Genomic DNA, 24,274 nt, shown 5'->3' on the forward strand with positions numbered 1-24,274 from the left:
TCGCCGATGACATTGTAATTCTGTCAGAGACGGCAAAGGACTTGGAAGAGCAGTTGAACGGAATGGACAGTGTCTTGAAAGGAGGATATAAGATGAACATGAACAAAAGCAAAACGAGGATAATGGAATGTAGTCAAATTAAATCGAGTAATGCTATGGGAATTAGATTAGGAAATGAGACACTTAAAGTAGTAAAGGAGTTTTGCTACTTAGGAAGTATAATAACTGATGATGGTCGAAGTAGAGAGGATATAAAATGTAGACTGGCAATGGCAAGGAAAGCGTTTCTGAAGAAGAGAAATTTGTTAACATCGAATATAGATTTAGGTATCAGGAAGTCGTTTCTGAAAGTATTTGTTTGGAGTGTAGCCATCTATGGAAGTGAAACATGGACGATAACTAGTTTGAACAAGAAGAGAATAGAAGCTTTCGAAATGTGGTGCTATAGAAAAAAGCTGAAGATTAGATGGGTAGATCACATAAGTAATGAAGAGGTATTGAATAGAATTGGGGAAAAGAGGCGTTTGTGGCACAACTTGACAAGAAGGGACCGGCTGGTAGCACATGTTCTGAGGCATCAAGGGATCACAAATTTAGCATTGGAGGGCAGCGTGGAGGGTAAAAATCGTAGAGGGAGACCGAGAGATGAGTACACTAAGCAGATTCAGAAGGATGTAGGTTGCAGTAGGTACTGGGAGATGAAGCAGCTTGCACAGGATAGAGTAGCATGGAGAGCTGCATCAAACCAGTCTCAGGACTGAAGACAACAACAACAAATGTTACCATGTAGTATCCCATTAAAGGATGGCTAGTAAGTTAACCTGTTACATGATTCAAAATATTTCGAGGTTATTTTACGAAGCCATATGAAGCTAGACACAACCGTAAAATCTGTTGTAATGAACCCGAAAAGAAAACACAGATTTGTTGGAGTTTTTGAAACGCGAAAACGCAATGCATCTCTAAAGAAAACCACACTCAAGGCACTCCTCCGACCAGTTCTAAGGTACTATTGCAGTTTTCCTTAATTTATTGGCCTTCATGCAGTGCTCACTTAGCCATCTCAAGACTTGAATGTGAATTATGACGATACGAACGTAAGGACGACACAACACCCAGTCCCTGACCGGAGAAAATCTCTGACCCGGCCGGGAATTGAACCCGAGTCCCTTCGCTTAGCAACTAAAGTAGGCTGTGGAGTCGCAATCAGGCACATTTTAGGGCCGATGTCGAAAAAATCCTGAGAATCAATCCTAGGATCGTAGAAGTACTGTACAAGTTGTAACAGAGATGATCAGAAACTTAAACGGCATTATTTCCAAGAGAGGATATGGTTTCCTCGCGAAATTCTTTTAGGTACATTTAGGGAACCTTTAATCTAAAAAGGCTACCTGAGTGTTCCCTTGCCTCCAACGTATACCTCGTGGCGTGATTAATGAGAATAAGACAAGAGAAAATGCGGCGCGTATCGAGGCGTACCGTAAGTCATTCTTTCCTCGTTCCATCAGCGGATGGAGCAGAAAATTGCTAATATTGGTAGAACGTACCCTCCATCTTGCACTGCACGGAAACGTTATGACTCTGTATGTCAATGTAGAAAGAAAAAGCCTATTTGTTACACATTCTATCAGCAGTAGTCCAAGACATTCCTTCATCTAACGTCTTCCACCTCTACGAAGTTCCATTGATAATGGCGTCGGCTAAACATCGTAGGTCTATGTTTATATATAAAAAATGTAGCAAATCAATGTTTAGAATGAGGGAGAGAGGGCTCGTCAGTTGCTGCCATGTGTGGCGCTACGCACCGACTATACCGCCAGTACCTGAAGCCTAATTTACACGACGACACTAGGTTGCAGGCAACTATGCTACCAGCCACGGCGAATGAGCGCCACGCGTTTGCGCAACTCGTTGGTGAAACTAAACACTTTCGGCGTGTTCCAACTTTGGCGACACTAGTTGCATGAGTTTTGAGGTTATGTGTGTTCGTGGAGTGTAGACAAACTGAAATATGAAGTGGGAAACGGAGAATAATGTTCGCTTTTTGGATATCTATGCCTTGCATAGGTGTTGTGGGATTTCAGTGATGGTGATTACAGAAATAGGCAACATGTTGCTGCTCCTGAGACCGATCAAATGGCTCTGAGCACTATGGGACTTCTAAGGTCATCAGACCCCTAGAACTTAGAACTACTTAAACCTAACTAGCCTAATGACATCACACACATCCATGTTCGAGGCAGGATTCGAACCTGCGACTGTAGCGGTCGCGCGGCTCCAGACTGTAGCGCCTAGAACCGCTCGGTCACCTCGGCCGGCACCTGAGACCATCATGTGCGATCAGAACATAGATGGTTTGACAGTATCTGAGCTTCAGGGCAAAATTTATTGGGTTAGGAGCACATATACGACTGAATTAAGAAAAATACAAGCGAGTAATTCTAGATGTGGCAATGCTATCGTCTACTAGACTAAAATCCCATCGTTCGAGTTGGCCGACTCTTTGTTAAGGAATATTGTTGACAGGAGGGAAGGCTACACAAATCAAAAAGCTGCATTCTTTAATATTCATCTATTTAAAACGTCGCAGCAGCGATCCCCATTCACATATGTTAGAATTTTGAAATATTTCCGCTGTACAGATCTATCTTCAAGAGAGTAGTTTGCAAACCATTCTGTTATTAATGCGTCCTGCTTCGAATAATTATTGCTGTTAATGTTAATAATTACGACTGTTAATACCTAATTTCAGTTCTGGTAACAGTGCTTCGTGCATTGCAGCATCTTTACTCCTTAGTGCATAATTAACTCTACTTAGAAGAAACGTGAACAGCTCTGGTCACATTCTAAGATAATTGAATGAACTTTTTGATCTTACATTATAAATTATTTTAGCAAGAATGCTGAGCAACCGAGCTGATGTCTGCTCTTCATCTAGTCACGAATCGAAACAAGTTTCTTGTTTTCTTTTCTAATGAAGCGATTCCACAGAACTAGATTTAACTCTATCGCAACTCGTGCGACGTCCAGTTGACATAACTTTCATTTCAGACACGACTCAGGGACCCTCAAAACGACGAAACTGAAGTGTATACTGGTGACGCCATGTCTACAGTGAAATATGAACCCATTTGGGTGCAACTCATTGCACGCAATGAGTGGCGCAACCCAATGTCGTCTTGTAAACTTGGCTTAACTGTAAGATAATTATTATTTGTTGAGTCCCACCTCCAATAAGAATCTGGCTAGTAAAGTACTGTGCTCAGATTAATTGTGACGTTAAATGCGAGGCTTTCTTTCTCTCTCTCTCTCTTTTTGTGTTCTATTTCAAGAGTGGGATTAAAATTAATGGCGAAAGGATAGAAATGACAGGATTCGCTGATGAAACTGCAATCTTTAATGAAAGTTCAAATGGTTCAAATGGCTCTGAGGACTATGGAACTTAAGATCTGAGGTCAGAGGTCCCCTAGACTGAGAACTACTCAGACCGAACTAACCTAAGGACATCACACAGATCCATGCCCGAGGCAGGATTCGAACCTGCGATCGTAGCAGGAGCTCAGTTCCGGACTGAAGCGTCTAGAATGGCTCGGAAACAGCGGCCGGCAATGAAAGTATGGAACAATTTCAAGACCCGTTGAACGGAATTAACTATCTAATGAACACATACTATGGATTGAGACGAAAGTGTATGTTGTGTGATCGTGACGGACGGTCACTGTAGAGGATTGTGACGAAAAATAAGAGCACGACAACTGCAAAAGTCACTGTAGAACTGAATGTTGCACTCGTCAACCTTGCTAGTTCCAAAACGACGCGGAGGGAGCTCTATTGTGTGGGAACTGAGGGGAGAGCTGCAATTCCAGAGCCGCTCATCGGTGATGCAAATGCCCATAACAGAAAAACGTGCTGCCGAAATAATAACCCCTGGACTATGGAGCAATGAAAGGAAGTCATTCCGTCAGACGAGTCTCATTACACACTGTTTCAGGTTCTCGCCGAGTCTGCGTCCCAAAAGTGAAATATGGCGGGGGTTCGGTGATGATTTGGACAGCCATGCCGTGGTATTCCGTGGATCCCACGGTCACTCTGTGAGATCGCTTTACTGCAATGGATTACGTGACCATTTTGGCTCATCAGGTGCACCTCATGGAACATGTCCCCTCAATGGAGGCACAGCATTCCAAGCCGACAGCGCGCCTGATCGCACAGTTTCGCATCGTACAGGACTAGTTTTGTGAGCAGGAGGATGAATTGAAGCACCTCCCCTGGCCACTACAGTTACCAGATTTCAGCATTATTGAGTCTTTGCGGTCTACTTTAGAGAGAAAGTTGGGTGATCGCTATCGACCTCCATCATCGTTACCTCCACCTGCCACTGTTTTCGGGAATAATGGTATAAAGTTCCCTTGAAAACCATACAGGGCCCGTATTTAGCGATTCCGAGACGACTGCAAGCTGTTTTGAATGTCAACGATTTTTCTACGCCTCATCAGGCATACTAATGCGTTACGGTTTTGGTATTTCCTTGTTTTTGTCCACTCACTGTATGTCGGAGGCAAAAAAGGACATGCATTGTAAATGAAACACGAGCAATGCTAATGTAACATTCTGCAATATTTATCATTTGTTTCATAAAAGGTTTTCGGCTGTTTCACGCCATCATCAGTGAGCCAGATCGCTGGTCGATCATCAGCAATCGGCTTGTTATCTTTGGCGCGTCCCCGGGCATGAACATCTTTGCTTTCTCGGCTGGGGCGCGCGGGACGGCGAGAGGCAGTCTGTTTGTGGCGGCCGGTGAGACTGGCGGAGTTGTGGCACGGTCGTAAGCACATGACGTGTGATGTCTGCTACGTTGGAGCTGTTGGCTAATCGTGAAACTCCTGCGGCGGTTACTGGTTGCCTGGAAGGCATTTCATATAAGCTGTGCCAATTCTCGCAGTGAGAGGGATCTCCGGAATTGGTGTTGGCCTAGATGTTTGTACAAATTGAGGTGAGTGTGTGAGAAGCACGGCGTGGGCCTGTTGGTTGCTTCGTCCTCCTGGCAGCCACCGCAAGTGAATGTTCGGCCGTAATGCCCACAGTTTGTGATGAGCGTAGTGTGAACAAGTTCTTGTAGGATGTGCTCCCAGCCCGACTCTTAGCCTGGGTTATTTGTGGGTGCCGACCCCTTGTCTGGAACTGCTTCCGGGTGTCCTGTAAGATTACCCAGCAAAACTGTGATTTTGTGGGCATTCTGCGTTTCTGGCTCAGCCTCCACCAAGAAAGGGGAAAGATTCGTGACCCAACCGAAAGGAGGGGAGGGTTCGATTGGGCATCTTTTGGAATTCCTTAATGCTGTAATTTAAACATATAAAAAAATGTTCTTTCAGAATAAGCGCCTGTTTCTTTGGGACATTGCAGTTCAAACAGGAGTGGCGTAATGTTAATGAGTATTTGTTATTCGTCAAATGAAGTGTATCTAATGTCTTGCAGTTTTCTGGGGCACGCAGCTGTGTTATTGAACTCATTTTGAAATGTTCTGTCGGGTGAATGACTGCTCCCCACTTCAGTGTATTCTTTTGAGTAGTATTGTGAAGTTTTTTTGGATATTTGTCAGTGGGGTGTATTGATTCAATTTTGTTTTTCTCTTTCTTTTGAATTACGGAGAATTGTTTAGTTTGTCTGGTTACTGGCTTAACTGCCGGCCGCGGTGGTCTCGCGGTTCTAGGCGCGCAGTCCGGAACCGTGCGACTGCTACGGTCGCAGGTTCGAATCCTGCCTCGGGCATGAATGTGTGCGATGTCCTTAGGTTAGTTAGGTTTAAGTAGTTGTAAGTTCTAGGGAACTGATGACCACAGCAGTTGAGTCCCATAGTGCTCAGAGCCATTTCAACCATTTTGAACTTGCTTAACTCGCGCTTCACGCACCAAATCAGCTAAATATTGAAACCTTTTTTTTTTTATTTCTGTTTAATGTCAGACAGATTGAAATGTAACTTCATTTATGTTATTTGAAATAAATGTGTTGGATTGACCTTAATGAATTATGTGCAATCGAAGTAAGGGACCCAGTCCTTCATTAGTGCTTAACAGTGGCGTGTGGTTCGGGTTTCGAGCCCCAATCAGATACAAAGATAAGCCCAGTATGTGGTGCAGATTTTAAACTAATGCAGCTACAGAGTATTTCCGTTTACAGAGGTGAAAAATGTTTATATTAGAATTGAGAATAAAACAAGAGGGATTATTTCAGTGTTAATGCGATGTAAGATTATTTAACTAAGTAAATGTGTCACGTGTTTTATCTCAGTTAAATAATCTTGCATCGTATTTACACTGAAATAATCCCTCCTAATTTTAACACTAACAATTCTCATCTATGAGTATAGAGATATTCTGTAGTTGCACTGGTTTAAAATCTGTGATTCAACAAAATTTCACTGCACCATATGCTGTACATCATCCTTGTACCTGATGATGGTCTAACAGCTAAAAACCGGTTGGCGAAACAAATAATAAATATTGTAGATTATTACACCAGTGCTGTGTGCGTTTCATTCATAATATCTAAAATAAGTGTGATGCAAGATTATTTAACTAAGCTAATGTGTCACATGTTAACGTTAGAAGAACCGACCGAGAACCGACGGAACAGCCAATCAATGCAACAAAGACGCCTTTCAAGTGCCTGTGGTGCACAAACCAAGACTCCTGCCGACCGTTCGTTTACCTTTTTGCTAAGAGTCGGTGCATAGAGATCTTCAGTGTATTTCTGCTGTAGAACCAATCCAGAGTCACGCTGAACGCGTGAGGGCATTTCTCTGCATGTCTGAAATTGAATCTCGCCGCTGTCGACATGTCGGTCGCTGGCGTGAAGAAGCGGAGCCTGTTTTGTGGCGGTCGTCCCCTCAAAGGCCGCCAGCAGCAGCTCTTGCAAGAAGCCGGCAGCGGCGTGGAATGGCGGCTCGTGCGTCCCCGGGCCCTCGCGCTCTCCACGGCGGCCAGTCACGGACGGCGCGCGACCACGGCTCGGCTGTCAAACAGACGTTCACGATCGCGCAGGCGTTCCGAGCGCCTGTAGTTGCGGCCATCTGCCTAAAGAAATTTGATTTGGCAAATCTTAGCTTCTTTACGTTCACTTTTGCTGCGCGTAAACCACGGTCGGTAGCCTGCTTGCGCCTGTGGCGCGAAAAGGACCACAGAACATACTTATATACTGACAGCGTTGGTCGCAGGAAAGACGATCAGCACATTCGCATGACGATGTAATATAATCAAGAGGTGCATGATGGCTAACACTTAATTAGCGTACCTATCCGTACTGCTTTTGTATCAGAACTAACAATGACCGCTGTGGCCGAGCGGTCCTAGGCGCTTCACTCCGGAAGCGCGTGACTGCTACGGTCGCATGTTCGAATCCTGTCTCGGGCATTGATGTGTGTGATGTCCTCAGGTTAGTTAGGTTTAAGTAGTTCTAAAGTTCTAGGGGACTAATGACCTCCGATGTTAAGTCCCATACTGCTCAGAGCCATTTCAATGACATAAAAATAAACGGGAGAGATAATCGAACAGTACTGAACTTAAGGCTGTCTCTAAATTCATGAAACATTTATTATACCCATCGGAACCTAGGCGCTGGGTACGACTCAGCCTAGAGAGATGCCACACAATGAAGGGGCTTGGGCAAACCCCTGTGTAATTGCCACCTAATAATAGCAAATTAAGCCCAGAATTAATTCAATTCTAACTGGATATTCAGGGTCGACGGACGAAGGCAACTAAAGCTGCCCCGTGGACTGGGCGTGAGTCGTGCTTCGGTAGCTCAGTTGGTAGAGCACTTGCCCGCGAAAGGCAAAGGTCCCGAGTTCGAGTCTCGGTCCGGCACAGTTTTAATCTGCCAGAAAGTTTCGTATCAGTGCACACTCCGCTGTAGAGTGAAAATTTCATTCTAGACATTGTGCGATGACGGCCGACTTACCGTGCCACTACTGTAGCTAATCTAACGTATCACATAATCTTCTAATTTATGTAAGTTACGAATAAATAATAAGATTAGCACATACGCGCCCAGTGGTGCCGTCCCACAATGTCAGTATTTGCTCCTGAGCAAAAATGTTTCGAGACCGCTGATCTAGATCTTAGTAGCAGCCCACTTAAACTGTTTTAGGCAGTGGACTTGTATGTATCCTGAGATCATCTCTTTTTACTTCTAGTTTGCGGTTGATGCATAGTTACATCTTAAATTCGCTTCTCGCAGTCGTAAGGCAGAACGGCGGTGGCGCCGTGAGGCCGTAATACGAGGCTGCTCGGCAGTTCCTCAGTCCCGACAGCTCCGCAGTACACAGCCGGCCTGTCACGACGCCGTGTACAGCAAATCGGCGGTGTGGGAAGGCCGCAGATCATCGCCCGGGAAGCCGTCTGCGTGAGGGACGTGCGCGGCGTTCCTCACCGGCCGGAGCGGTACCGGCTGCCGCTGCCGCTGCCGCTGCTACTGCTGCGGACCAGTTTCGCCCGTTAGCTCTCGCAGCCGTCGCACCACACACGTTCCAACTGATTGCGGATTCCGAAGCGCGCGCCGTCCTTACGGAATCCCCGCCGATCGGCTGTGACCGGCTGTCGGGCACGCTGCGCACCACATCGGCGCCTGGAGCACGGCGCGAGGGCCCAGACCTACACTACTGGCCCTCAAAATTGCTGCGCCATGAGGAAATGCAGATGATAAACGGGTATTCATTGGACAGATATAGTATACTAGAACTGACATGTGATTACATTTTCACGCAATTTGGGTGCATAGATCCTGAGAAATCAGTACCTAGAACAACCACCTCTGGCCGTAATAACGGCCTTGATACGCCTGGCCATTGAGTCAAACAGAGCTTGGATGGCGTGTACAGGTACAGCTGCCCATGCAGCTTTAACACGATACCACAGTTCATCAAGAGTAGTGACTGGCGTATTGTGACGAGCCAGTTGCTCGGCCACCTTTGACCAGACGTTTTCAATTGGTCAGAGATATGGAGAATGTGATGGCCAGGGCAGCAGTCGAACATTTTCTGTATCCAGAAAGGGCCGTACAGGACCTGCAACAAGCGGTCGTGCATTATCCTGCTGAAATATAGGGTTTCGCAGGGATCGAATGAAGGGTAGAGCCACGGGTCGTAACACATCTGAAATGTAAATTCCACTGTTCAAAGTACCGGCACTGCGAACAAGAGGTGGCGGAGACGTGGAACCAATGGCACCCCATACCATCACGCCGGGTGACACGCTTCCAATGTGCATTCACCGCGATGTCGCCAAACACGGATGCGACCATCATGATGCTGTAAACAGAACCTGGATTCATCCGAAGAATGACGTTTTGCCATTCGTGCACCCATGTTCGTCATTGAGTACATCGCCGCAGGCTGTGATGCAGCGTCAAGGGTAACCGCAGCCATGGTCTCCGAGCTCATCGTCGTCGAATTGTTCGTGCAGATGGTCGTCTTGTAAACGTCCCCATCTGTTGACTAAGGGTTCGAGACGTGGCTGCATGATCCCTTGCAGCCATGCGGATAAGATGCCTGTCATCTCAAGTGCTAGTGATACGAGGCCGTTGCGATCCAGTACGCTGTTCCGTATTACCCTCCTGAATCCACCGATTACATATTCTGCTAACAGTTATGGGATGTCGACCAACGCGAGCAGCAATGTCGCGATACCATAAACCGCAGTCGCGAAAGGATACAATCCGACCTTTATCAAAGTCGGAAACGTGATGGTACGCATTTCTCCTCCTTACGCGAGGCATCACAACAACGTTTCACCAGGCAACGCCGGTGAACTGCTGTTTGTGTATGAGAAATCGGTTGGAAACTCTCCTCATGTCAGCACGTTGTAGGTGTCGGCACCGGAGCCAACCTTGTGTGAATGCTCTGAAAAGCTAATCATTTTCATATCACAGTATCTTCTTCCTGTCGGTTAAATTTCGCATCTGTAGCACGTCATGTTCGTGGTGAAGCACTTTTAATGACCAGTGGGGTACATCGCACGCCGTATTTGTCAGTGCCGTGTCGCCGGCCCGGACTCATTTTCTGTCGATATGTCTCCACGTGGGCGGCCGAGTAATCGAAGGGGGTCACACGCCTCCAAACTGGGCTTAATAGGACCGCTACTGCTGTGTCGCCATTAAAAGCGAAGTCGTTTAGGTCAAACTCTGATTCCAATACACGCCTAGCACTTATTAAACCCAGATCTGTCCGAATGCAACATTGAGCATACGTTCAAACTGAATTACATGTCAGTCGTTTTAATAAACCTGTTATCAACCCGAAGGTTGTCGCATAGATAACAAAATAGTAGACATCGAAATAGACGACAGATGGATAAAGAAACAATTAAAATCGCTCAAAAGATGAAAGTCTCCTGGACCTGATGGGATACCAGTTCGATTTTACACAGAGTACGTGAAGGAACTTGCCCCCCTTCTTCCAGAGGTGTACCGTAGGTCTCTAGAAGAGCGTAGCGTTCGAAAGGATTGGAAAAGGGCACAAGTCATCCCCGTTTTCATGAAGGGACTTCGAACAGATGTGCAGAACTATAGACCTATATCTCTAACGTCGAGCAGTTGTAGAATTTTGGAACACGTATTATGTTCGAGTATAATGACTTTTCTGGAGACTAGAAATCTAGTCTGTAGGAATCAGCATGGGTTTCGAAAAAGACGGTTGTGTGAAATACAGCTCGCGCTATTCGTCCACGAGACTCAGAGGGCCATAGACACGGGTTCACAGGTACATGCCGTGTTTCTTGACTTCCGCAAGGCGTTCGATACAGTTCCCCAAAGTCGTTTAATGAACAAAGTAAGATCATATGGACTATCAGACCAATTGTGTGATTGGATTGAGGAGTTCCTAGATAACAGAATGCACCATGTCATTCTCAATGGAGAGAAGTCTTCTGAAGTAAGAGTGATTTGAGGTTTGCCGCAGGGGAGTGTCGTCGGACCGTTACTATTCACAATATACATAAATGACATTGAAAATAACATCGGAAGTTCACTGAGGCTGTTTGCGGATGATGCTGTGGTATATCGAGAGGTTGTAACAATGGAAAATTGTACTGAAATGCAGGAGGATCTGCAGCGAATTGACGCATGGTGCAGGAATGGCAATTTAATCTCAATGTAGACAAGTGTAATGTGCTGCGAATACATAGAAAGAAAGATCCCTTATCATTTAGCTACAATATAGCAGGTCAGCAACTGGAAGCAGTTAATTCCATAAATTATCTGGGAGTACGCATTAGAAGTGATTTAAAATGGAATGATCATATAAAGTTAATCGTCGGTAAAGCAGATGCCAGACTGAGATTCATCGGAAGAATCCTAAGGAAATGCAATTCGAAAACAAAGGAAGTGGGCTACAGTGCGCGTGTTCGCCCACTGCTTGAATACTGCTCAGCTGTGTGGGATCCGTACCAGATAGGGTTGATAGAAGAGATAGAGAATATCCAACGGAGAGCAGCGCGCTTCGTTACAAGATCATTTAGTAATCGCGAAAGCGTTACGGAGATGATACATAAACTCCAATGGAAGACTGCAGGAGAGACGCTCAGTAGCTCGGTACGGACTTTTGTTGAAGTTTCGAGAATATACCTTCACTGAGGAGTCAAGCAGTATTTTGCTCCCTCCTACGTATATCTCGCGAAGTGACCATGAGGATAAAATCAGAGATTAGAGCCCACACAGAGGCATAGCGCCAATCTTTCTTTCCACTAACAATACGGGACTGGAATAGAAGGGAGAACCGATAGAGGTACTCAAGGTACCTTCCGCCACACGCCGTCAGGTGGCTTGCGGAGTATGGATGTAGATGTAGATGTAGATGAAGGTTGGTTTGAACACCGCAGTGCTTTACTAGGCTTGGTCCTGTTGGAGCTAATACGTCGTTCCCTGCCTCCGACGTCTGAGCTGACTAATAAAGGACCTATAGTTAAGCGTGGAATTACAAACCAAGGTGTGACGCGTCATTCTTCATGTTTGTTAACATTTGCAAAGTTGTATGGCGATGACAGTGAGATATAAAAACTCGAAGTTCATTCCACACTTTTCACAAGCAACAACATTTTTAAAAAATTAGAAAATGCCATAAAAGGCAGAAAACTGTAGGACAAGTATGAAGTGACAACGCCACGCAAAATAATCCGATACGCGCTCCTGCAAATAAATGAGAATAACTTACAACTGAAAGAAAAACAGCCCTCGGTCACTATTTTTAACAAATTAACCTGGTTTCGACACTGCTACGAGTGTCTTCTTCAGAATTTAAAACAAAGAATATTCTATATTCTATAACTTGGTCACAGAATAATGACTAAAAACGTATGATAGGGTATAAGTACGGAATCATCGTAAAAGACTGACAGTACTTATCTGTCATTTATAAAATAATAAATATGCCAAAAGGGCATTAGTCACAAAGATATTTAAGATAAAGAAAACTGTGATGGCGAGCCACTAAGGACTGCTCGCTACTTACGTGGTGCAGGTTGTAATTAAATTGATGTCATTGTAATATAGGAAGATCTTACTCCTACACCAAGACAGTTAGACCGCTTTAAATAAGTGACGCTGTGCCACAGTCTCTCATGAAAAAAAAATCGTGGGCGGTTGTTACCTTTGAAATTGCACGTGATGAGTTGATGTTAGTCAAGAATGGCCTTAGGGAGACATTATCGACCCCTCGCCTTATTTGAACGAGGTCGTGTAATAGGGCTACGAGCAAAAAAATGGCTCTGAGCACTATCGGAATTAACATCTGAGGTCATCAGTCCCCTAGAACTTAGAACTACTACTTAAACATAACTAACCTAAGGACATCACAAACATCCATGCCCGGGGCAGGGTTCGAACCTGCGGCGGTAGCGGTCCCGCGGTTCCAGACTGAAGCGCCTAGAACCGCTCGACCACACCGGTTGGCCGGCTACGAGCAGCTTCATGTGCCTTCTGCGATACTGCAGAAAGTCGTGGCAGGAATGCAGCCACTGTATGCGATTGCTGACAGCGTTGGTGGCGAGAATGTACGGTCGCAAGAACACTGGGCTCCGGATGTCTACGTAACACTGCCATAAGAGAAGACATCGTGTTAGCGCATCGTACTGCATCTGCAGCAGCAATTTGAGAAGAAATTGGTACCACATCGACACAACGAACTGTTACAAATCGCTTACTTCAACGGCAGCTCTGAGCCAGACGCCCTGTAGCGTGCATTCCCACGACCGCAAACCACCGCCATTTGCAACTCCAGCTGTGTCAAGGGAGAGGTCATTGGAGGGCAGGACAGAGGTCTGTTGTGTTTTCTGATGAAAGCTGGTTCTGCCTCGGTGCCAGTGATGGCTGTATGTTGGTTAGGAGGAGGTCAGTTGAGTGCCTGTAACCAACCTGTCTGCAGCTGCAGGCTAGACACATTGGACCTACATCTACAGTTATGGTCGGGGATGCGATTTTGGTGACACCAGGAGCACTCTCATGGTTATCCCGCGCACCCTAACAGCAAAATTGTACGTCAGGCTGGTGATTCTACCTTTTGTGCTGTCATTAATGAACATCATTCCAGCGGTTGTTTTCCAACACTGTAATGCTTGTCCACACAGCGCTGTTGTAACCCAGTATGCTCTACAGCGTGTTTCCTCGGTTTGTTCTCTCACCAGATCTGTCTCCAGTCGAGCACATATGGATCGGAGGGCAACTCCAGCGGCATTCACAAATAGCACTAGCCGTCCCTATATTGGCCGATCAAGTGCAATAGACATCCAAGTACATCCCACTAACTGACATTCGGCACCAGTACAACACAATTCAAGCACGTTTGCATGCTTCCATTCAAAATTTTGGTGGTTACACCGGTTGTGAATGTACCAGCATTTCACATTTCAATGGCTTATCTCTCGCCTACATTAACCTGTGACCTTGCAATGTTATCACTTAAATATGTTACCTAGACAAATGTATTCTAGAAATTACATTATTTTACATTAATTAATCTTTGGTGCTACGATTTTTTTCCGTCAGTGTAAAATAAGACCAGAATAAAGTACACGCGGTGGTTGAAAAATAAGCTATCAGAAAATAACACCATTGTCACAAAGTAACACCGAAACTCACAAATAATAACATTGACAATCGACAATACCGAAATTGCAATTAAATTAACACTGCTGTTGGAAGAAATTACACTGTAATTCCAAAAAATAAGACCGAAATTGTCAATAAAATGTAATTATTCTTTCTGCCTCTACGTAGCAGTCAGCCTTCGTATTTGAGTCGCTTTTCTATACCTAATGGTAGATGCACAATAGAAAGAAAAAAAGAAAACAACTTAGTCACTCAAGTTTTGTCACATGCAGCAACAAAACCGTCCACTCGCCGAAAAAAGCGCGACAAACAGAAGGTTGATCTGGTGCGTTGCCCGCAAAAGGGTACAACGCGAGGAAAAATAAGTATCGTACACGCCGCAGTGGCGCAGAGGTGGCAAGGAGGTGAGGGGAAAGACGAACTGCCAAGTTCTCAACGGCGGCACCCCGCGGTGCTCCCCCTATCGCAAATGCACATCTTTGTGTGGCAAAATTAACAGCAACATTTCATCAGCGGACACAAGTGGCTGCCCAGTGGTACTAATCAGAGAATGTCATTCAGGACGCTGGATTCCTGCAGCCCTGCTGGCGCCGCGATTGTCGGGTTTAATTTGCAGCCGCGGCGACAGAGGGACACGCAGAGGGTTTCTGAGAAGCGGCTTCAGCGCAGGCGCGCCGTTTCGTTTGGTTCCCGTGGGCTCTGCACGCAAATGACCCCCGCTGCATTGTGGGCCGCGGCGCGCGCATTAATTAGGCCGCTCTGTGGCCCGCTGTGCGCTGACTCACCGCCACCAGGTCCACGGCACCCAGGAGTTTGCTCCTCGCCTCACTAATGCCCCAGGACGCCGGGCAGCCAAATGCTTCATGTATGAATATCTGAGGACCCTGCAGTTCATGCTCGGATTCCTGCCGAAGATTGTATAACAGGGTTTCAGTAGTGTCGTTACGACATGTACTGAGGTGACGAAAGTCACGGGTTGGCTATATGCACATATACAGATGGCGGAAGTATCGTGTACACGAGGTACAAAAAGGTGATTCGTGTGAAAGGGTTTCCGACGTGATAATGGACGCACGACACGAACTGACATACTTTGAACGCCGAATGGTAGTTGTAGCTAGACCCATGGAATATTCCACTTCGTAAAACGTTGGATAATTCAATAGTTCGAGACCCTCGGTGTCAAAAATGTGCCGAGAATACCAGATTTCAGGCATTACCTCTCACCACGGGCGACACTGTGGCTGACGGCCTGCACTTAACACCGGCCGGCGTGGCCGAGCGGTTCTTTGCGCTACAATCTGGAACCGCGAAACCACTACGGTCTTAGGTTCGAATCCTGCCTCGGGCATGGATGTGTGTGATGTCCTTAGGTTAACTAGGTTTAAGTAGTTCTAAGTTATAGGGGACTGATGAGCTAAGAAGTTAAGTCCCATAGTGCTCGGAGCCATTTGAACCTTCACTTAACGACCGCGAACGTAAATATTTGTGTAGAGTTGTCAGTGCTAACGGACAATACACTCTCTCTTTAAGCGTGTAACTCAGACACTTTTCACTGAAGTACATAAGGAGTGGCGACGTCGTAAGTGCCGCTCTGTCCAGTATCCTAACAGAGAGGGAGTTGCTAATTAAATTAAATTTACATTACCGAGCGTACATGCGGTCTACTCGTAAAATTACGAATCAAATGACATTAATCACGAGATGATTGGGTTATTAATTCGAAAGTCAATAAAATTACTTAATCAGCAAATGATTTTAGATCAGTTTTCTCGGGCAATCTGAGATTACCGATGGCCAGGCTGAATAGGGTAGTATTGATTGATGGGCCTGAGAAATTTTCAGGACCATAGATTAAATATAGTTAATAATGGACAAGACTCGAATATTTTACAGAGGTTCCGAGCCCTTTCTTTAAATTTCAAGCAATGGCTGCTTTGGCGCGCAAGGGTGCCCAGTTTGTTCGCTTTCGCAGAAGTGGCGCCACTTCAATCAGCCCAGCTCCTGAACTGGGAGGATGGGCCGTCACTGGCCGGAACGAATTGTAGCCACCGTCCTCCGTTACTTTGGCTACGGTAACTTCTTTCTGCCAGCAGAAGATTACTGTGGGGGGTATCGAAACTGACAAAAGTGTGGGGGCCGCTCTCGCGGCCTCATTTCGTTGCAGTTCTTGTTGAAGTCATTTCGTGATAGCTCACGGCACTTTAAGCTGTTTTAAAAACGATGTAACGGTTTGCATCTCGATCGACGGGCATTTTCTTCAAACGCAGATCTGATACCTGTTGTTTATTTTCATTTTGATTTCAGATCCTCAGATTTCTTTACTGTTTTCGGATAGCACGCTCTCTGAAAAGGACTGCAAAGATTGTTCATGTGTTCCATTCCTGTGTTCCATAATATTTTATTGCTTTGTCTTGACTCACAACAAAACATTTTCGTTCCAGGTTATTTCATTAATACTTTGAGTGGATCGATCTTTTATAACATGTAACAGGCTGCCTCTCATTTCAAGTGCTCTGTATACCACATATATCTGTCTATTGGTCGGTAGCATTCTCCTGCTGTCCTAGTCAAAAAGTTTTTATTTACTTTTCGAAATCTCTGCTGTACGTGTAGAAGCACGATGGCATCACGGCCGAGGGAACAGTGGATTGGCAGCTGGGCTTAATGATTCAGCTTATAGGCAATTGGAGGCAGTTCACACACTTCTTTTCGAATCACGCTACGTCCGGCAAAGTTCTAGCGCTACAAGTGGGAGTCAATAACGTATTTTTCCAATCGGAAGAAAAAAAAGAAACGATCGTATGGCATTATTGGCTGGGAGACCCCATCTGGGGCTGTTCGGCCGCCTGGAGCAAACCGTTTTATTGACGAACTTCTGCAACTTGCGAGTCGATTACGATTTTTTTTTTTTTTTTTTTTTTTTTTTTTTTTTTTTTTTTTTTTTTTTTTTTTTACCACTACGCTTTGCATCCTCTCAGCACCAGACCACGAGCTGCTGACCTCTTTTGGAAGAGAAAGTTTGTTATTAAAATTTCGTAAAAATTTCTCGTCTTTCGTTCAGTGATTGCCACTCCATATAGCTTATCTCATCCGTGACGCTCTCTCCCCTATTTCATGATAATACAAAATGAGGTACCCTTCTTTGTGTTTTTTGTTGTTCCGTCAGTCCTATCTGGTAAGAATTCTATATCGCGTTGCAATAATCCGTTAGTTCGTGTGGAAGGAATGGATTGTTTCCGAGAAAGGCGCCGAGCGAATTCTTATCGCCACAGTTGTTCACTAAAAATTGATGCTCCTGAAGAAGACTCCAAGAGCGGGAGTGAAACATTGATATGGGAGTTGCTTCAAACCACCCAGCCTATGAGTTAGAAAATTTTAGATTCTATGACGCCCTAGAGAAAAATCAAGATATTCCGCAAGTCAGTGCACAGAGCCTGGCGAAAAGTGCTTGTTATTTTCCCAGAGAACTTGACCGCCTGTATTCCATATAAGGCATACGAGATTAGGAGGAGCGAGGGCGTGAAGGTCACGTCTAGGTGGAGAGAGAGTCGGCGGTTCGTGAACCTCGCCGTGAGCGCTGCCGGCCATTGTGCGCTGCGGATAATGCCGGCTTATTCGCCGCCTGTTACGGCTGCCTTTGTCCGCCGTATTACACTTCCGCAATATTGTTCGGGCAATTACTCGGCAGCGCCCAGATTGACAGCTTTTATGGGCAATATATTACTGTGCGGGGTGAACGCCTCCTCAGCCATCCTATAATAATCTGCACCAGTACTGAGCAAGCTGTGAACTGATCTCGCATCGCGGATTTCCTATGCTGGGGCAATATAGTTAATGAACAAAGTTGTCCCGCCTATATTCACGTTGTCTGAACGACGTCATTTTTTTCTTTATATCTGTTGTACAAATTCGATCTTAGAGCATTTTCAAATATCGTTATAAACAGAACCAACAGGGGCCGAGCGAGGTGGCGCAGTGGTTAGCACACTGGACTGGCATTCGGGAGGACGACGGTTCAATCCCGTCTCCGGCCATCCTGAATTAGGTTTTTCGTGATTTCCCTAAATCGTTTCAGGCAAATGTCGGGATGGTTCCTTTGAAAGGGCACGGCCGATTTCCTTCCCAATCCTTCCCTAACCCGAGCTTGCGCTCCGTCTCTAATGACCTCGTTGTCGACGGGACGTTAAACACTAACCACCACCACCACCAGAACCAACAGGGATTCAATGTACTGGCAAAGTAAAAACAGTAATAAATCAAACGGTAAAATGTGTTAGGATTAATAAAAGCCGGCCGCGAAGGCCGAACGGTTCTAAGCGCTTCAGTCCGGAACCATGCAACTGCTACGGTCGCAGGTTCGAATCTTGCCTCGGGCATGGATGTGTGTGATGTCCTTAGGTTAGATAGGTTTAAGTAGTTCTAAGTTCTAGGCGACTGATGACCTCAAATGTTAACTCCGATAGTGCTCAGAGCCATTTGAACCATTTTCTCTTAATCGAATCATCCAATATTACTGAAATTGTAAGCAGTCGTCTATGTGTACATGCGTATAACTTCTACCGACTTCTTCCCAATGGCCTTCCTTCCCAACCCGTATCACCCATGTCTGTGCGGACTTGGTGAAATTGTTCGCACCGTTTCGGTACGGCTGCTGGCGACATTGCATTTGGTCCATATATAGTCAGAATTTCACCGTTACATGTAAACAGTGTGTCACAACATCGGTTCATTGTGATTCGTGTGCGGGCCGCTGTGGACGAGTGGTTCTAGGCGCTTCAGTCTGGAATCGTGCGACCGTTACGGTCGCAGGTTCGAATCCTGCCTCGTGCATGGATGTCTGTAATATCCTTAGGTTAGTTAGGTTTGAGTAGTTCTAAGTTCTAGGGGACTGATGACCTCAGAGCCATTTGAACCATTTCTTGAACATTTTATGATTCAGGTTAAATATGTTAAAATTGGCAACAGATAATGTAATTTTCGGCGTTTTATCATATATGGAGCTTCGCGCTCGTTCGATATTGCTACGTTCTTACAGTGAAAAGGCTCAATTCCGACAATGATATGTACACATGTCGGAAGGTTTTAAAATACGACGTGTGTTGAAGCAAAATATTTTACAGTTCCACTTGATAATGGCCTTCAGGCCTAATTACAGTTGTAAAATAAATAATCTCTACAATCAACGACGAATAAGATAGCCATTAAAAATTCTACAAGACTGTCAACTACACAATGAGACATTAATAATTAAATTTATTGCACGTCGCAATGTGCCGGTTGAGGGAAATAAAAGTGGCCCGGAGAACAGAGTTAGAGGGAAGAAAGAAACACAGCAGAGGAAAGGAAACACAGTAGTAACCTGACTACAGCAGATGTTGAAAGTAACCATCATTCATCTCTTGGCTCTTTTGGTCTCTGGTCAGCAATTCGTTGAAGGCAGATCGAATTGCTGCAATCCCAACCGAAATGTTCTGCTGCAGTTCTTGAAGACTATGAAGGCTGTTGTGATACTTAGATTTGAGAACTCCACACACAGGTGGCCTGGGTGGCCAGCTAGGGCCACAACCAGACTGACCTCTACTAACAACTTTGTAAATGTGAAGATTGTTTAAAAGTGCTACAAGGTTCGGCCGGCTGTATGGGCAGTTGCTCCATCCTGTTAGAAGTAACTTATGTCTCTCCTTCCTACATTGATGCTGTAATAAATGATTTCAAAATGTTGGCAATGTAACACGCCGATGTCAACGTCTAATGAGAGAAGATGGGGCCAATAATGCGGCCGACAGACACTGCACACCAAACCCCAACCTCCTCATCATGCAGTGATGTTTTGTGGAAGTTATGTGGATTCTCCACTGCCCAGAACTTGTGATTTTGTGAGTTGACACATCGACTCAAGTGAAACCACGCTTCGTCAGGCATAAAGAACAAATCCCTGTCCAAGCCATTCACTGTTAGCTCAGTGAACAGTCACTGGCAAAACTGGAGGCGCTGAGGAGCATCTGCTAGTTTTAATGCATGAACAAGAGGGTTACTTGTGCAGGTCCAGGTGGCGTATTTGTCCGCATGATCGACATGATGTGCCGGTCTCTTGGGGCAGTCGCCGGAGTAGCTTGGTAGGTCTCTGAAGCATTTCCTGGTGAATTGCAGTCACATTTTCTGGTGTGCGGGCATTTTTCGGATTACCTTCGACTTACTCAAAACAGATCCTGTCTGACGCCAGTTTCGGACTAAATGTTGCCTGCCACGCTTTTCTGGCACGTTGACTCCATTAAACTTCTCAGCAAACAGCTGACCACACAGTTTCCACGACTTTGTTGCACGTAACTTTCCCCGCTACTCCACTGTGAGTACTGTTGTCTCCTTTGCGCTGCTCCAACCGTAGTGACAGCCTGCGCTACGCTCTGAGGCGCTCTGGATCACGTGGCGGGCATTCACGTGGTTTACGCCTCACGGGGTGAGGTTGTATACAGACATTCACGTTCAATCGTACCCACTCGTCCGGCCACTCTCTCCGTTGAGTATGCAACAAATTGAAAACACCAACAAACAATCTGTAGTGTTTAGAAAATTAATAGAACAAAATTCATCAACATGCTTCAAAATACACTCCTGGAAATGGAAAAAAGAACACATTGACACCGGTGTGTCAGACCCACCATACTTGCTCCGGACACTGCGAGAGGGCTGTACAAGCAATTATCACACGCACGGCACAGCGGACACACCAGGAACCGCGGTGTTGGCCGTCGAATGGCGCTAGCTGCGCAGCATCAGTGTCAGCCAGTTTGCCGTGGCATACGGAGCTCCATCGCAGTCTTTAACACTGGTAGCATGCCGCGACAGCGTGGATGTGAACCGTATGTGCAGTTGACGGACTATGAGCGAGGGCGTGTAGTGGGTATGCGGGAGGCCGGGTGGACGTACCGCCGAATTGCTCAACACGTGGGGTGTGAGGTCTCCACAGTACATCGATGTAGTCGCCAGTGGTCGGCGGAAGGTGCACGTGCCCGTCGACCTGGGACCGGACCGCAGCGACGTACTGGTGCACGCCAAGACTGTAGGATCCTACGCAGTGCCGTAGGGGACCGCACCGCCACTTCCCAGCAAATTAGGGACACTGTTGCTCCTGGGGTGTCGGCGAGGACCATTCGCAACCGTCTCCATGAAGCTGGGCTACGGTCCCGCACAACGTTAGGCCGTCTTCCACTCACGCCCCAACATCGTGCAGCCCGCCTCCAGTGGTGTCGCGACAGGCGTGAATGGAGGGACGAATGGAGACGTGTCGTCTTCAGCGATGAGAGTCGCTTCTGCCTTGGTGCCAATGATGGTCATATGCGTGTTTAGCGCCGTGCAGGTGAGCGCCACAATCAGGACTGCATACGACTGAGGCACACAGGGCCAACACCAGGCATCATGGTGTGGGGAGCGATCTCCTACACTGGCCGTACACCTCTGGTGATCGTCGAGGGGAAACTGAATAGTGCACGGTACATCAAAACCGTCATCGAACCCATCGTTCTACCATTCCTAGACCGGCAAGGGAACTTGCTGTTCCAACAGGACAATGCACGTCCGCATGTATCCCGTGCCACCCAACGTGCTCTAGAAGGTGTAAGTCAACTACACTGGCCAGCAAGATCTCCGGATCTGACCCCCATTGAGCATGTTTGGGACTGGATGAAGCGTCGTCTCACGCGGTCTGCACGTCCAGCACGAACGCTGGTCCAACTGAGGCGCCAGGTGGAAATGACATGGCAAGCCGTTCCACAGGACTACATCCAGCATCTCTACGATCGTCTCCATGGGAGAATGGCAGCCTGCATTGCTGCGAAAGGTGGATATACACTGTACTAGTGCCGACATTGTGCATGCTCTGTTGCCTGTGTCTATGTGCCTGTGGTTCTGTCAGTGTGATCATGTGATGTATCTGACCCCAGGAATGTGTCAATAAAGTTTCCCTTTCCTGGGACAATGAATTCACGGTGTTCTTATTTCAGTTTCCAGGAGTGTAGATTGTATAACATACCTTACCATATCTTGTGAAAGTGGAAAATTCCACAGCGTTACATCCCAAATACTGTATTGCTACATGTTGCAAAGACGATTAAAATACAGCGCATGACTTTGATATAAGGCCTACTGACGAGGAACTGTACGCTATTCCGCCTCCTCACCTTGCCAAGAAGAAATTGCCGATGCAAAGGTCTTCTAGCAATAGACTACTAAGCGGCTCCTAGTGTGACTTAGCAACATGAGTTCCAGAACCATAATAAACAAATATGCCTTGGTTGCTGTGGGTTTAATGAAATAATCACCATGAAAATACATGTTTTTCATTTTCATTTCTGCGTTAGACGTTCTACTTAATGGAATTCCTTATGCCAAGGACACAGATGAGTGAAGTTAGGAGAGATCTTGGACGTTCCCGTTGTACTGAGTAAACAAGGATCTATTTACTGTGATCATCCTCCCTCCATAATTTTTTTTTTCCAACCAAATGTAACAGACGTAATCAGATACTTCCAAAACATGTGCATGAATGTTGTAAACGGATCGAAAAAAAGTTATTTCAGCTGAGACTTCTTCCAAAGCTGTTTCACAGAGGAAGACTGCACTGTTCTTCCTTCTCTAGATTGTCGCACAGATGACAAAATGGTAGATATCGAAATATACGACAGAGGGATAGAGAAACAATTAAAATCGCTCAAAAGAGGATAGGCCGCTGGTCTTGATGGGATACCAGTTCGATTTTACACAGAGTACGCGAAGGAACTTGCCCCCCTTCTTGCAGCGGTGTGCCGTAGGTCTCTAGAAGAGCGAAGCGTTCCAAAGGATTGGAAAAGGGCACAGGTCATCCCCGTTTTCAAGAAGGGACGTCGACCAGATGTGCAGAACTATAGACCTATATCTCTAACGTCGATCAGTTGTAGAATTTTGGAACACGTATTATGTTCGATTATAATGTCTTTTCTGGAGACTACAAATCTACTCTGTAGGAATCAGCATGGGTTTCGAAAAAGACGGTCGTGTGAAACCCAGCTCGCGCTATTCGTCCACGACACTCAGAGGGCCTTAAACACGGGTTCACAGGTGGATGCCGTGTTTCTTGACTTCCGCAAGGCGTTTGACACAGTTCCCCACAGTCGTTTAATGAACAAAGTAAGAGCATACGGACTATCAGATCAATTGTGTGATTGGATTGAGGAGTTCCTAGATAACAGAACGCAGCATGTCATTCTCAATGGAGAGAAGTCTTCCGAAGTAAGAGTGATTTCAGGTGTGCCGCAGGGGAGTGTCATGGGACCGTTGAAGTTCACAATATACATAAATGACCTGGTGGATGACATCGGAAGTTCACTGGGGCTTTTGCGGATGATGCTGTAGTGTATCGAGAGGTTGCAACAATGGAAAATTGTACTGAAATGCAGGAGGATGTGCAGCGAATTGACGCATGGTGCACGGAATGGCAATTGAATCTCAATGTAGACAAGTGTAATGTGATACGAATACATAGAAAGATAGGTCCCTTATCATTTAGCTACAAAATAGCAGGTCAGCAACTGGAAGCAGTTAATTCCATAAATTATCTGGGAGTACGCATTAGGAGTGATTTAAAATGGAATGATCATATAAAGTTGATCGTCGGTAAAGCAGATGCCAGACTGCGATTCATTGGAAGAATCCTAAGGAAATGCAATCCGAAAACAAAGGAAGTAGGTTACAGTACGCTTGTTCGCCCACTGCTTGAATACTGCTCAGCAGTGGGGGATCCGTACCAGATAGGGTTGGTAGAAGAGATAGAGAATATCCAACGGAGAGCAGCGTGCTTCGTTACAGGATCATTTAGTAATCGCGAAAGCGTTACGGAGATGATAGATAAACTCCAGTGGAAGACTCTGCAGGAGAGAAGCTCAGTAGCTCGGTACGGACTTGAGTTAAAGTTTCGAGAACATACCTTCACCGAAGAGTCAAGCAGTATATTGCTCCCTCCTACATATATCTCGCGAAGAGACCATAAGGATAAAATCAGAGAGAAGCATACCGACAATCCTTCTTTCCACGTACAATACGAGACTGGAATAGAAGGAAGAACCGATAGAGGTACTCAGGGTACCCTCCGCCACACACCGTCAGGTGGCTTGCGGAGTATGGATGTAGATGTAGATGTAGAATT

At 45.9% G+C, this 24,274-nt stretch overlaps 1 protein-coding gene and 1 non-coding gene across 6 annotated transcripts in view; both read left to right on the top strand.

Moving 5' to 3' along the window:
* Nucleotides 1-24,274, top strand: part of LOC126345346 (uncharacterized) — a 997,319-nt gene that overhangs the window by 900,222 nt on the left and 72,823 nt on the right. The gene's annotated exons all lie outside the window — the stretch shown is intronic.
* Trnaa-ggc (transfer RNA alanine (anticodon GGC)) lies at nucleotides 18,054-18,131 on the top strand. The gene has a single exon. It is a non-coding gene; the product is annotated as a tRNA-Ala (tRNA).

This window comes from Schistocerca gregaria, chromosome 1 (genome assembly GCF_023897955.1).
Source record: "Schistocerca gregaria isolate iqSchGreg1 chromosome 1, iqSchGreg1.2, whole genome shotgun sequence".
Taxonomy (NCBI): Eukaryota; Metazoa; Arthropoda; class Insecta; order Orthoptera; family Acrididae; genus Schistocerca; species Schistocerca gregaria.